This window comes from Nomia melanderi, chromosome 9 (genome assembly GCF_051020985.1).
Source record: "Nomia melanderi isolate GNS246 chromosome 9, iyNomMela1, whole genome shotgun sequence".
In the NCBI taxonomy this organism is placed as follows: Eukaryota; Metazoa; Arthropoda; class Insecta; order Hymenoptera; family Halictidae; genus Nomia; species Nomia melanderi.
Window position 1 is genome coordinate 939,961 of NC_135007.1, and position 13,228 is coordinate 953,188.

At 29.9% G+C, this 13,228-nt stretch overlaps 1 protein-coding gene across 13 annotated transcripts in view; it reads right to left on the reverse strand.

The window, feature by feature from the left end:
- mAChR-A (muscarinic Acetylcholine Receptor, A-type) overlaps positions 1 to 13,228 on the reverse strand; it is a 114,699-nt gene that overhangs the window by 43,777 nt on the left and 57,694 nt on the right. For all 13 annotated transcript variants that reach the window (XM_076370955.1, XM_076370954.1, XM_076370953.1 and 10 more), the window contains one exon: positions 214 to 332. The gene's annotated coding sequence lies outside the window, so the exon portion shown is untranslated. The remainder of the gene's footprint in view (positions 1 to 213; positions 333 to 13,228) is intronic.

Genomic DNA, 13,228 nt, shown 5'->3' on the forward strand with positions numbered 1-13,228 from the left:
GCGCATAAAATGATACTCTGCAATGTATGCATGTATAACTTTGAAAATTTGTTTTTTTTTTTTCAAATTAAATTTCTTAGAAACTGTATGTGATGGAGAAAAATGAGTTTTTCGGGTTACTAATAGGTAAAAAATACGAGATATTTAGTGAAGAATGAAATCTTTTTACTAGTAGGAACAATACAAACCTCGGTAATATATTTGTAAACTTACTGTTAACGATACTGCAGATAAGTGTGCATCTACGCATGTTTCCGCTGTGTAAATGTGCCTTTGTGCAACTGCGCGCTCTGCTGTCTGGGGTACGTACAGCACGCATTGGAAGTTGGACCCTGTAAGTTTGATTATATGCATCACGAAAATAAAACATACTGCGATTAAATACATAGCTTCTACTTTTTTCAATACCTCATAATCTATTAAGTACCGGAGAAAGTTCGCGAGGGTTTTTAAATAAAATTATTCTACAAAAACGTTCTCTTTATTTAAAGTTTTATTTTATTTGATATCGACAACATAAACATAACTTAGTGCTAATACCAATTTCATGCATTAAATTCGTGAAATACTGATTGAAATCGGATCTCAATTCATTGCTAACAAGAAAATCACACAAGTTTTTCTTGTACTTAATATTATGAATAAAAGGGACAGATTGCTCATATAATATACATTCTCTGTTAAGTAGCATAAAAGAGGAAATACAAAAAGAACTAAGGTCTAGTTCATTTCGAGATGAACTATTTAAAAAAATATTTCTTTCCTGCACCCTGTAAATTCAGAGGTATTTTAAAAAATATATTTTCAACTCTCAACTTTGAGGGTTGTTTTTATCCTTTCAATCTGGATTTTGCCCGATAAGAAAACATGCGTGCCAAATATATTTTTGAAAATTATATCACATGTAGGTATCATCACAATCGGCGTGTGCGGGTCAGAAAGATTCCCTTGTTAGTGTACGTCGACGGAAGAGGCGAAAATCTCACATTTTTCTAAATTATTTACATCCATAATTATTTACTCAAAACTTAAAGTAAATGGGACATAAGTTCATAAGACATTTTTTACGTATTTTCATGTGGAGATTCACCGCATATGCTATGGATACGTATTTATGAATGACCTTCACATACAGTAATATATGCCACAGAAAGATCAGGCAAACTAATGGAAGCTTCTTTATTTATTTAATATTTTGATAACAATTATTTAAAATATATTGTTGGGTCATGATTCTGAAGAATTTCTCCCTATATAGTACATGTTACTGTCAGTATTAGGTTTTAGTTTCTGAGGTATTTATCAAAATATATTTCATACTTTTAAATATCAGCGATTCTAATGATTCCAGAATTTGTTACGTTAGATTCAAGAGTATGAACTTCAGTAAATGACATCTCTGTCTTTTTGAAAATTTGTTTTATTAAGAAGTTTCATTAAGAATTATTTACTTATTTAGTCCTAAAAACCAATATATCATTGAATGGTAAACTTGTCGAAAGAGTCGCTTGATTCGTTTCTTAAAATTTATAAAAATGAGTTTCATGTATTAGATAGCAAAGAGAGGTATTAGTTGAATTGGTTTCTCTGGGATGAAAATGTAGAGTACAGATTTTTACGTCGCAATTACCAAAAACTCTTCCAGCCTGACTCCGTTGGTTTTTTAGGAATATCTGAAAAACTAAAAGTGTAACATTTTTATAAGGGGAAAAGGTTATTTGAAATATTGATCTCTACAATATACATATGCATTTAAAAATTTTGGAATCAATGAGGATACTACCTTTCGACAAGTTTACCTACAATGTAAAATGATGTACAGAAGATATAATTTAAGTTATCCTTCTGCACTGAAAATAAATTCAGAGATTTGGTAATCTTGCACGAAGAACGTTGTTTTTATCTATTTTACATATGCACATATGTACGCTATAATTTTGTATAGAATGATACATTTTAAAACAATCTAGAATATGTAATGCAACGAGACTATCGGTGTGTCTAAGACATCATTGGCACTTTTGGAATAAAAGCACCTCGACGTGCGTGGTATGTCTTACCAGCGCAAGAGGTTAAATTGATCCTTATTTCATTCATAACACAATCTATAATTATAAAAGGGTCTACCAGGATAAGGGGATCGATTAGCCTCAAGAAGTTTCATTGCTAGTATTTGTTAAACCTTATTCTTCACCTGAAACATCATTTTGTAAAATTTCAGATCCCTAACCACTCGTTTAAGGTTGTACAGGAGTAAAAGTAAACAAACTTATCATTCCTTTGTCGGTTATTGCGTAAGATATGTAAATAAACCGAAAATGAGATAAAAACTGTGGATTATCTCTATTGGTCTAATTTCAGAACTATAAGTCGTTTATTAAGGATAGAAAAAAATATTTTTGTCCTTTAGAGATGGTTTTTTCAAACAACCTCTTGGGTGACTACTGCTAAAAAATTCTCTACTAAAGACAGACCCACGTCTAACCCAAACACGGTCTATAAAATACCTGATCCATTTATCTGTGAAAAAGTAATTCAAAAAACTTATTATTCATTAATTATGTGGAGGAAATCCATTTTGTTGAAAATTAAGTACTACATCAAACATTTTCTCTAAATTATATTTAAAAATTCGACTACTCTTCCAATTCTGGATTCGAGTTATGCGAGAGTGGACATTACGTACACATCATATTACAATAGAATTCCGATTATTTCATATTCAAAAGACTATGGTATATAGTTATACCGATTAAATGATAAAAATGAACAAAATGATTTTACAAAGGACTATGGATAATATAATAAGCCAATTTATTAATAAAAATACAACATGTTAATGCAGTATATATACAAAATAATATAATTACATATATGTCTATCCATTGTCTAAATATTATTGACAGTGGATAGCGATGTATTGTACTAGAGCAAAAAGGAATTTAAATAGACACTGCACAACGATTTTTTAAATAGTGCTCGAGGTTTATAATTGTTTATCTTCCGTTGAAAAATTAATTCTGAAGAAAAATACAATAGAAACTCGATTATTCTTTATAACTGGATGATTAACAGTTCTCATAAATAAAGATTCAAGAAAGAATTTTTTAAAGTATATTTGTAAATTCGATTATATGTATATTTTGAGCTATTAAAAAATCAATTAAAAAATCTGAATTATTGAATTTGCGGATTACTAAGAATCTAAATCTAAACAATCTAGTTTGTGAAGAATAACGATTCGGTTAATTGATGTTCTACTGTGTATATACAAAAATTCAGTTAAACTTGCCGATGTGCTCTGACCTCACCGATCTTGATGATTTTTAAATATGTTGTTGGGGTCATGATTTTGAACAATTCTTTCCTTTATACAGAATAACTGCAAAATATCCTTACCCTCGTAAAACTTTTAGCTTTCTCCGAGAACGTAGACAAGTAAAGCAACCTTAATAGTCTTAAATTCTATGCCCCGTCGCAATTTCAACACCTGTAGGCTATTCGTTTAATATAAAATTAAACGGGTTTTATGAAAGAGAAAATATAAAATTTTCGGTAATTATACAGTAAATGCCCCTGTTCTTCTAAAAAAGACTAGGCCCACACATAGCGATATCTATTATCCGAGTGATACTCATTTCTATATATTGTACGGAACAACGTTCGGAACTACATACCGCGATTGAGTGGAACTGTTGGAATTTTTATAGAAGAGAGTACCCATGTGTAATCTGCGAAGCTCGAGGGACCGAAGCGACGAACATACAGCTATGTATGCTTGACTCCCTTACAAACGCGCTCAGGTATACAGAATTCAATGTAGTAGTATCACAAATTTTTCGCGATTATCTCGGAAACTAAAACTTTCCGTAAGCAGCATATAAAGGAAAGAGTTGTTCAAAATCATGCTCTCAGCAACATACACTGCGCGACAAAAAGATAGCACATTGTACAATTTTGTTAATTTTTGCAAACATGATTGATTAGTAAAAGCTGTATTAAGTATCACTTTTCAGTTAGGAATATGCTGCAGGTGTTCAAGGTAAACACAGTACTGACCACTGCATCAAAATGATAATACATTTTCAATTTTCCTATTTCAATTTGTGCAAAGTCGTCAAACTGTTCACATCAGCAAGTATTCAATACTATGCGTATTGTAAAAGCGATATCTTGTAAAATGATACAGTTCATTATACAATGGGTCGCTATAAAAGATTGAGTGATTTTGAAATAGCAACAGTTCAGAATTTACATAAAGAAAACTCTTCCATTAGTAAAATTGCAAAAATATTAAATCGTTATCGTAAGGTTATGTAGTATCGTAGTTTTAAGACAGTGGGACAGCGAGTGTTCTAAGGGTCATAAAAAAGAAAGGGACTGATGGAGACCAGGCCCAAGGGTAAGCGAGGGTGATGAGTGCGCGGTGATAAGAGTGGGGTGTGTTTGAGAATTTGTTGGAAGTGTGAGTAAAAAGAATGCTTGTGGGGGAGAGAATGATTTTTAAGCGCGGATGGCGAGAGATTTGAGGAGAGTTGCGTTGATTTGAGAAAAGACCTGTACACTGCCAATTATCTATTCCTGTGTTTTTTTAAAAATAAAAGATATTTAAAACCATTAATACCACAGTTATTTAACATTTTTTTTTAAGAAATATGGAGAATTATGGAAAAAAGTAGAGTACAGGTTGTTCAAAAGCAACCACTGATCGCCAAGTACGTGCAATTTTAAGAACTGCATCAGATTCAGCAACGATTGCAAGAGAAATTGCAGTAGAAGCTGTTGTAGACAATACTATCCGTAATGTGCAGCGTATTATAAAAAATTGTAAATACATAAAACCCCGAAAACTTATGCGCAAACTATCCTTAACGAAGTTGCACGAAGAAGATCGGTTACAATTTGCAGAAAAATATATTCACTGGAAAAAGAAATGGCGAAGAGTCATTGTCAGTGACAAAAAGAGATTTACGTTGGATGGACCAGGTGGATAGCAATATTATTTTCATGATTTACGTAAAGAGACGCAGATTTTAGGTCGTCGACAAGCAGGTCGTGGAGGAATAATGGTGTACGCTGGAATTGGCTATTCACGATAATACGGAAATTAAGTTTAGAAATGGAAAAATAAAAAGATCGGATTATATTAATTGAGAAGACGAACAATTAAAGAAAGATGCAGTAAAAATTGTAGGATAAAATTTTATTTTTTAACTGGACAATGCAAGTGTTAATAAAGCAAAAAGTGTAAGTGAAAATAGTTGGGCATAGTTAGTGAGATTAATATATGCTAAGGAAAGACAATTTCGTATCGATCAAAAATTAAAAATGTGTATCGAGAGAAACTGAACATTATTAAGCAAAAAATTGGTTAAAAAGTTATTTAAATCTGTTCCAAGACGTTTACTGTCAATTATACAAACAAAAGGAGGAGCTACAAAGTATTGAAATAATATTTTTTTTTGTATTATATGTTAAATGGTTTAAGAAGAATGTGCCATGTTTTTGACGCACTAATTTTTCACATTTCGATACACATAGAAAAATAAATGTTTTCCTTTTTGTAATGAATGTATTTAAATACATTAAAATAACTTGTTATCCACATTAAACGCTATGAATATAAAAAAATAATTCAATGTATAATCTTAAAAGTTAAAAACATTCTATTTATATAGTGTGCTATAGTTTTATCACTGTTTTCATGTGTGGAATAACGATACATAGCTAAATACACACTTTAATTTTCACAGCCCAAACACTGACAAAGTGGTAACACAGCGTTCATGGCTTATTGCAAGAATACTGAAACCACGCAATTACAATGAGAAATACATCTGTTTTATTAAAAATATAAACAAACATTGAAACAATTAATGAAAGTCATGTCAAAGACGATACGCAATTTTATCAATACAATACAACAGTAAATATAATTATTACGGAATAATTTAATTTATTTCCTTTATCTCTAACTTTGTCTAATCATGATAGTTATACTATAGTAGACAATTTATAAAAATATATATAGCATTTCATTTAAGAAATTGAAGTATAGATTATCGATAAACGTTTCGAAAATAAAAAATTCGCTTACAACTATAAGTAACATGCTTCCCATGAAAAAATAGTAGAACTATTCCATCATTCATTTTTAATGAAGACTTATCAAGCTTTATTATGTAAAACTTTTATCAAGTTCAGTATATCACGAACACTCTGTATACTATTGCTTCATGAAAAATCGTTAAAGCTGAAATCAGATAATCCTTTTGTTCCGTTCCCTCTAAATACACGGAAATGCAAATCGAAACCGGATATAATCGTGTTTCCGATGCTACCAAATACAACTAAATGATTTACAAAAACAAGCGCTAATAAATATTGTACACAAAAATAAAGGAATACAAAACATAAACTTGTATACCAAACATATCGTACATAACATAATTATAGTAAAGACCAGGACCAAAATAATAATATAATTTATGTGTCTACATTTTAATACCAGAATATATTGAGATAATAAACAAAATTTCATAAGTTTGGAAAGAAATAATTGGAATTTCAGTTACAAATCATTCGCTGGTATCTATTTTGGATCAATCTCAATTTTCGCACACATTCTACTCGGTATTTAAAAAACTTGATACCAAATTAGGAGCGTATGGAGTTCATTAAAACAAAAAGAAACAGTCTTAATGAATAAGGGCCCAAAAACCATTAAGTTCGAAATTCCTGAATTTTTTTATGAAACTGTAGAAAACCTACTTCTTCTCCGATTTGGATGAACCTTTTATATGTTGTAGAAATCAACATTTTGAGTAACATTTTGCTATGCATGTAGTGGCGGTCTTGCATAGTTTTCGAGATATTTGTGACAAATTTTCAGTGCCGGTACAATGGATTTTGTCTGTTACTGTGCGTCTGTGATAATATCATGTATACAGGGTGTTCACACTATTACTAGCCAGAGTTCTTCCTGTAAATAGTAAATATTAGAAAAAAATGAAAGAGGGAAAAGTAGTACTGTTTTTTATACGCAACACAATGGCGTAGGTAATCTTTTTATGTTTATACTATTTTGTTAGATATGAAGGTGACTTTCAGTTTTTTTAAATGGAATGCTGTTTATTTTTTTATATCGCATAAAAGCGTGTGTCTAGACGCACCTGAATAATAAATATTTAGGTGTTCAAAATGTTGATTTGTACAACATATTCAGAAATCATCTAAATAGGAGAGGAGATAGCCTTTGTGTACTGTGAGCTTTTTTTACTTTAATCCTCTTACAATTACATAGTATCCAATAGCCGAAATACCATCGGCTCTGCAGTCTCTGTCATGTATAAATACTTTGAGCCGATATTTCTCTGTAATCTTTGCCATAAATACTTTGAACCGACATTTCGGTTTTCCATATGTAATTGATGTTTATATGTGAATTTACATAAAAAGTAAACATGTTCTTTTTATGGAAAATGAAACATACTGTATGATAAATTATAAAAGGAAAGTATAAAGTTATTTTTATTTTTTATTAAACGTATATTAATTTTGTTAAGCATCTTCGGAAATACATATTTAAGTTCTATATTTCAAGTTATTTCTAAATGGTATGCCGAAAAGTGATAAGGTACTACCAATAAGAAGATTAAGAGAAGAATCTCTTGTTATAGTAGTAATTCAATATTTTCTTTGGATAATTATTAACTATGAATATTTATTATTGTACAGATACAAAAGTACATTCAAAACTAGCAAAAATGTGTTTTATTTATCTTTTTATCGTTATTAAATCAATTGTTGCCGTACCCTTTGGCGATGCAAAAAGTATTAGCGTGCAGTGTAGTGGTTACAATAATTATCAGAATCTAAAAAATAAAAAAATTTCTTACAGTTGGATAATTTGTGATAATTTTAGATGTAAATTATAAAAAGTTATACAAGTTTTACGTTTCTTATCTGAAAACCTTGAATTGAAAGAAGTTGATTTTCGCATAAGAAACGTAAAAGTGTTCAGTGAATTTTTAAATTGGTCTTTTAAACATTGGACAAAAACATTTAATTGTATACTTCTTCCCTATATTTTCATAAGGAGTCATCTTCCACCTGCTTGACATGTTATTTGAACATACCCTATATATCAAACATGTGTCGTAAAAGTTGTAATGTCTTACAATTGATGTTTCTTCCTCAAATTTTTAATTCGGTGGATTCGAAAAGCTTCAGCCACCTGGTTCTTTTAGAATTTTGTTTGTTTCGTTGAGTACAAAATATATTTTGTAGATATAAATGCATGTGTTTATAATAGATAGAGAAACATTTTAACTTTATTTTATGAAGTACCATTTAAAATACGAAACTTTATTGAATAACAATAAAAGTACAATGTCTTATATGCACACAACGAGTCCATAGTTAAAAGCAACAAACTCACAAACATTGTAGGTCTATAAAAAATATTGAAGCGAGTTTCTTGTTATGTTTTTAGTTTATTTCGTTTTCTTATTACAAATGAAAAGATGTAAGTCCCTATTTTTTGTTATTTTATATGTAAGTGCAATCAAATGCAAATTCAACAAGGTAGAAAACATTAAAGTAACAGAACAAAATTTGTCCAAATAGAAACATTGGACAAAAACATGAAAAACTGAAATTTATTTAAATTGTGCATTCTATTTAAATTATTTAAGACATACAGAGTTCATCAGTGAATAGCAAAATATTTTGAGAAATCTGATTCACTGCGAAGGGATGTTTCAAATAAAAGTTGTGTGGTAACTAAAAGACCACATGTAGTAATAATAAATCTAACTGTTAGTAACTTCGAAATGTCTTATGAAAATCACGTTAAATTTTTAGACGATACCTTATATTTTATATTACATATTTTTGTGGGTAATATTCATACATTTTCAAAATACTACAAACTTCTTATATTTGAATAAATCGTTATGAAAATTAAAAGTAAAAATCTACATGCCTGTTACTGGCATTAACATTATCCCATGTAGGTAAATATCTTGCAGTATATATATATGTGTATTTAAAACAAGGTAACGGAGGTAATCTAACTTTATTGTTTGAAATACTTTTTCATTTGTAATTGGAACTTTATGGAAACGTTTCGTGGGTTTTTCGATAGCCATTTTGAAGATACATCGAACGCTCCGTTACACTAATTATAAGTAAGTAGGTACTTTAAAGTCAAACAAAGTTTCTGTTTAATTTGCGCTGCCGTTGAAAAGTAACGTTTTGCTTAATTGTCTGCTCTTGGGAACGCTCCATTTATGTTTACCGAAGGCAAATGATTCAAAAAGAAATGTTCGTATTTTCTCATATTAAATCTACTCGATTTTATTTCGTTCTATTTTGTTTAAATGTTTTTTGATATCCACAGTCATTTTCAAATCACTTTCTTGAGCCTATTTTTATTTTTATGATTTTCGTTTTTATATCTATACGGAATATAACATATACTCTAATATTAATTGTGGTTACTAGTTTTGCTATGTGTCATCTGGTTTTCCCATAATCGTAATAAAACACTACATATTTTCGTTCTTTCACCGCAATTGTTTTTCGTTTTTTATTTCACTGAATGGATCTTAAATATAAAGTAATTTCTTATTTACCTTCAACAAACTTTATAATTTTATTCCTCAAGGTCGTTCAGTAATGTTAATATAATGAGATTTTGAAAATCTGGCACAAAGGTACTTTTTCATCAGTAGAAAATATATATTTAAAAACAATCTTTAAATGCATTTGCTACACCCAGTTATATGTACAATTTATAGTTTGTGTTACACTTTTAATTATCGACGAAAAGAGATTATCAGGATGTCTTTTAGTTAGTTTTTTTAGTAGAGTGTGAACAGTTTTTTAGCTGAATTCTTCGGGTAATTAATCCATCTAACTTTATATTTTCTGCTAAAACGTATCCTTTCTTCTACTAATGATTTTTAGGTTCATTGTATTAATGTTTACGATAATTTTTTAACAAATTTAAAAACCGTTAGAAGTTTGTCAATCACGTTTAAACATTTATAGATATGTTAATACATAATTTTCCTTTTCTTGATCCGATTGGGATCGATTTTTTTATTTACACGATGTGTTCATATTAATAGAAACTCTACGCGCACTGCTAAATGGCTAATTACAGTAAGACCCCATTTAACTCTGCCCCAATTAACACGGATTCGATATAACTTGGTTTTATTTCGAATATTAGAAAAGTTCTATTTAAATATTCCATGATTCGACATACGGTTCTCGTGATCGAAAGCTAGCTATTAAGTTAATATAAAAATATTATTAAATAAAATACAACGAAAAATTCCAAAAACCTGTGTCTTCTATTTCATCCACAGTTCTCATAATAAATTTATTATACAAGGCAGTGGAGAACTTCAATATATATTTTATGTTATAAATAATATATTATTACAAATTATATTTTAATATATATTTTACACGATCATTATTACAAGACTATCTAAATTTCAGAGATATTCTAAAAAACCTTCTATTTTCAACCTTTAACTTTAAAGGATATTTTTACTACTTCAATGTGACTGTTGTCTAACAAAAACACATATGTCAAATATTTTTCTGAAAACTATATCTCACATAAGTTTCATCAAAATCGATATCTGCGGGTTCGAAAGATTTTCTTGTTAAACATATGCTTACCACTAGAACTATCGCACCCGTCAAATTGACAGGTTTCAATTCTCTTATTACGCAATTGCTGATGGCTTAAAGGCGTTAAATATCCGAAATGACTTTAAAAATAAATAGTTTCACTTGAATATTATAACTAATATATGAAGAAAAAAAATCTATTGTCACAATTTTTATAAGGATTACATATTAATCATATTAAACACTCGGTAGTTCTGCTGTTAAGAGCACATCTTCAGAGTTAATGGTTGTATTACTGTACTTTTGTTTCAGGTATTGTAGCATTCTTGAGAATTATCAGAGGAATACTGCCTTTCTTTAAACTGAAAATTATGTGTTTCCTTTTATCAGCATTTACCTCACTTAACTACCGTTCAAGTCATTCGACATGATGCTATAACGTAGAAGAAGCTACATTAGGGACATTGCGAGTGGCAAGTACGTTCATATTATCAGCAAATGTGAGCAGAGCCGGTACATTGGATAGTAGGTAGGTATATCAGCGGTATGTAGTATGTACACAATTGGCCCCAATACACTGCCCTGAGGAACTCCTGCGGTGACGTCGTAAATGACAGGAACAGTGCCTTGTATTTTACCGGAGAATGTTCTGCTATCAAGATTGGATTTAATGTTTAAGTGATAGTAGTTTAAGTGGAGGGAAATTTTGTTTGAGTTTATATAGGAGACTTTCGTGTCAAACTTCATTTAAAAATTTTATTATATCTACGAAAGCGACGGTACAGTTTTATTTGAATTCGAATGCGAGTATAATCTTTTTCTTGGACTATAAATCTGTTCGACATTAATATGTTTTTCCATCTTGGATCTTAGTTACATTCCAGTAGTATACAAGTAATTTTCAGTAGGTACACATATATATAAATTTCAGTTACCTTATAATTGGTGAAATTCTTAATATGTATAGTATTCAACATGAAACTAAGCATTTTTACTGTTTTTGGAGAGGGTTATTCATTATTTTACCATTGATTGGATCAAGGACCTAGGAAGCCTTCTAATGTAAATTATCATAATTGGATTTTTTAACTTCTCCTACTGTGACATTTGTAATGCCTTAAATGTAGTCTATCATAGAGATCGAAGATTTATTTGGATTCACATTTGGAACAGTGATAAAGGTGTACTATTCTTTGATGAAAATATGTCGTGTAAATGTTTAACAAAAGTATATATTTTCTTTAAAATCTTCTTGCTCAATTGGCATCTACTTTTCTTATCAAGAGCAATGTTGCGATATTTCAACCATTTAATAGATTTCTGTGACGAACAATTCATGTCATGTTGTATGCATAATATTTTTCCAACAACTAACTATGTATTAGTTGTTTTAATTCTTTAGTGGTTATATTTATCAGTCTCTTTGACTAGATAATCTAATTTGCATTTTGTAGCTTAAGGCAAATAAATAATAGCTATTCCTAATTGTTGTGAAGTTGTTTCCGTGAGTATAGGTTTTTATAGAAAATCGAGTAAGGTCGAGGGTTCATTTCTCAATAAACTAATTATAAATTCGATTTACAGAATGGAATTTCTTCATATCTTCAATTATTGTAAAGCTGAGTTTGGACATTTGTCGCAGGTTGCCGATCAATTATCGTAATGATTCTTCAGTTGGTAATTATAACAGGTAGGTACTGTGTATCTACAAATAATTTACATTTTGTTACTTCGAATATTTCACCTGTATGTGAATTTTTCTTAACACTCTATGGATTGTTTTGTATTACAGTCTCTACTAATAAGTCTATTGATTATAAATTGAAAGTTGGTACGACGCTGCATTGAAGTGTTCTGTTTTGGGAGAGAGTAATTTGCAGATAGCTTGATGAAGCTACGAGTTGTGTCGACGTCAATTATTCTTGCAGAATGTGTGTGTGTGTGCACGCAATAATGCTTTGGAGTTAGTATTCGATGTTCTAGTTGACAATTATTACTGAACCCCCACAAGCTGCTCTGGATGAGTGTTTAGTACCACGTATACTATAGAAAGGTATTCTAACACAGTCTTTAGTTGTGTGTTGCGTTCCATCAATGAGCATTATATAAATTTTTACAGTAGAAAAGGACACCTTTAATTCTTGGATTCTTTCTGTTAATCTATTAACATTCTGAATGACAGTTTTTAAACGACGCTTGAATATATTGGATCTCGATATGAACTGATAAAAACATATGGGTGATTTTTATTGTGATATTTTTAGAAGCTTTATTTTTAACCTCTTGCCTTATGATTTCTTTCTAAATTGAGATCGATCTGACTACTTTGTTATTAATAATTTATTGAAAATAAGAGAAAATTCCAGTGTTATTCTATATGAACGTATGCTTTAAGTTACAATCATTGATAGTAGAGGAATAATATGTACTTTGCATCCAAACAAATTGAATAATATTTATGTTTGTTAAATTCTATTTGAAATCTTCGCCACAAGTCTAACACGATATTGTAGGGCAAGGCGTTAATTTTTATATTTTTATTGTATCTCTTTCAACATTTTGTTTATATTATTAT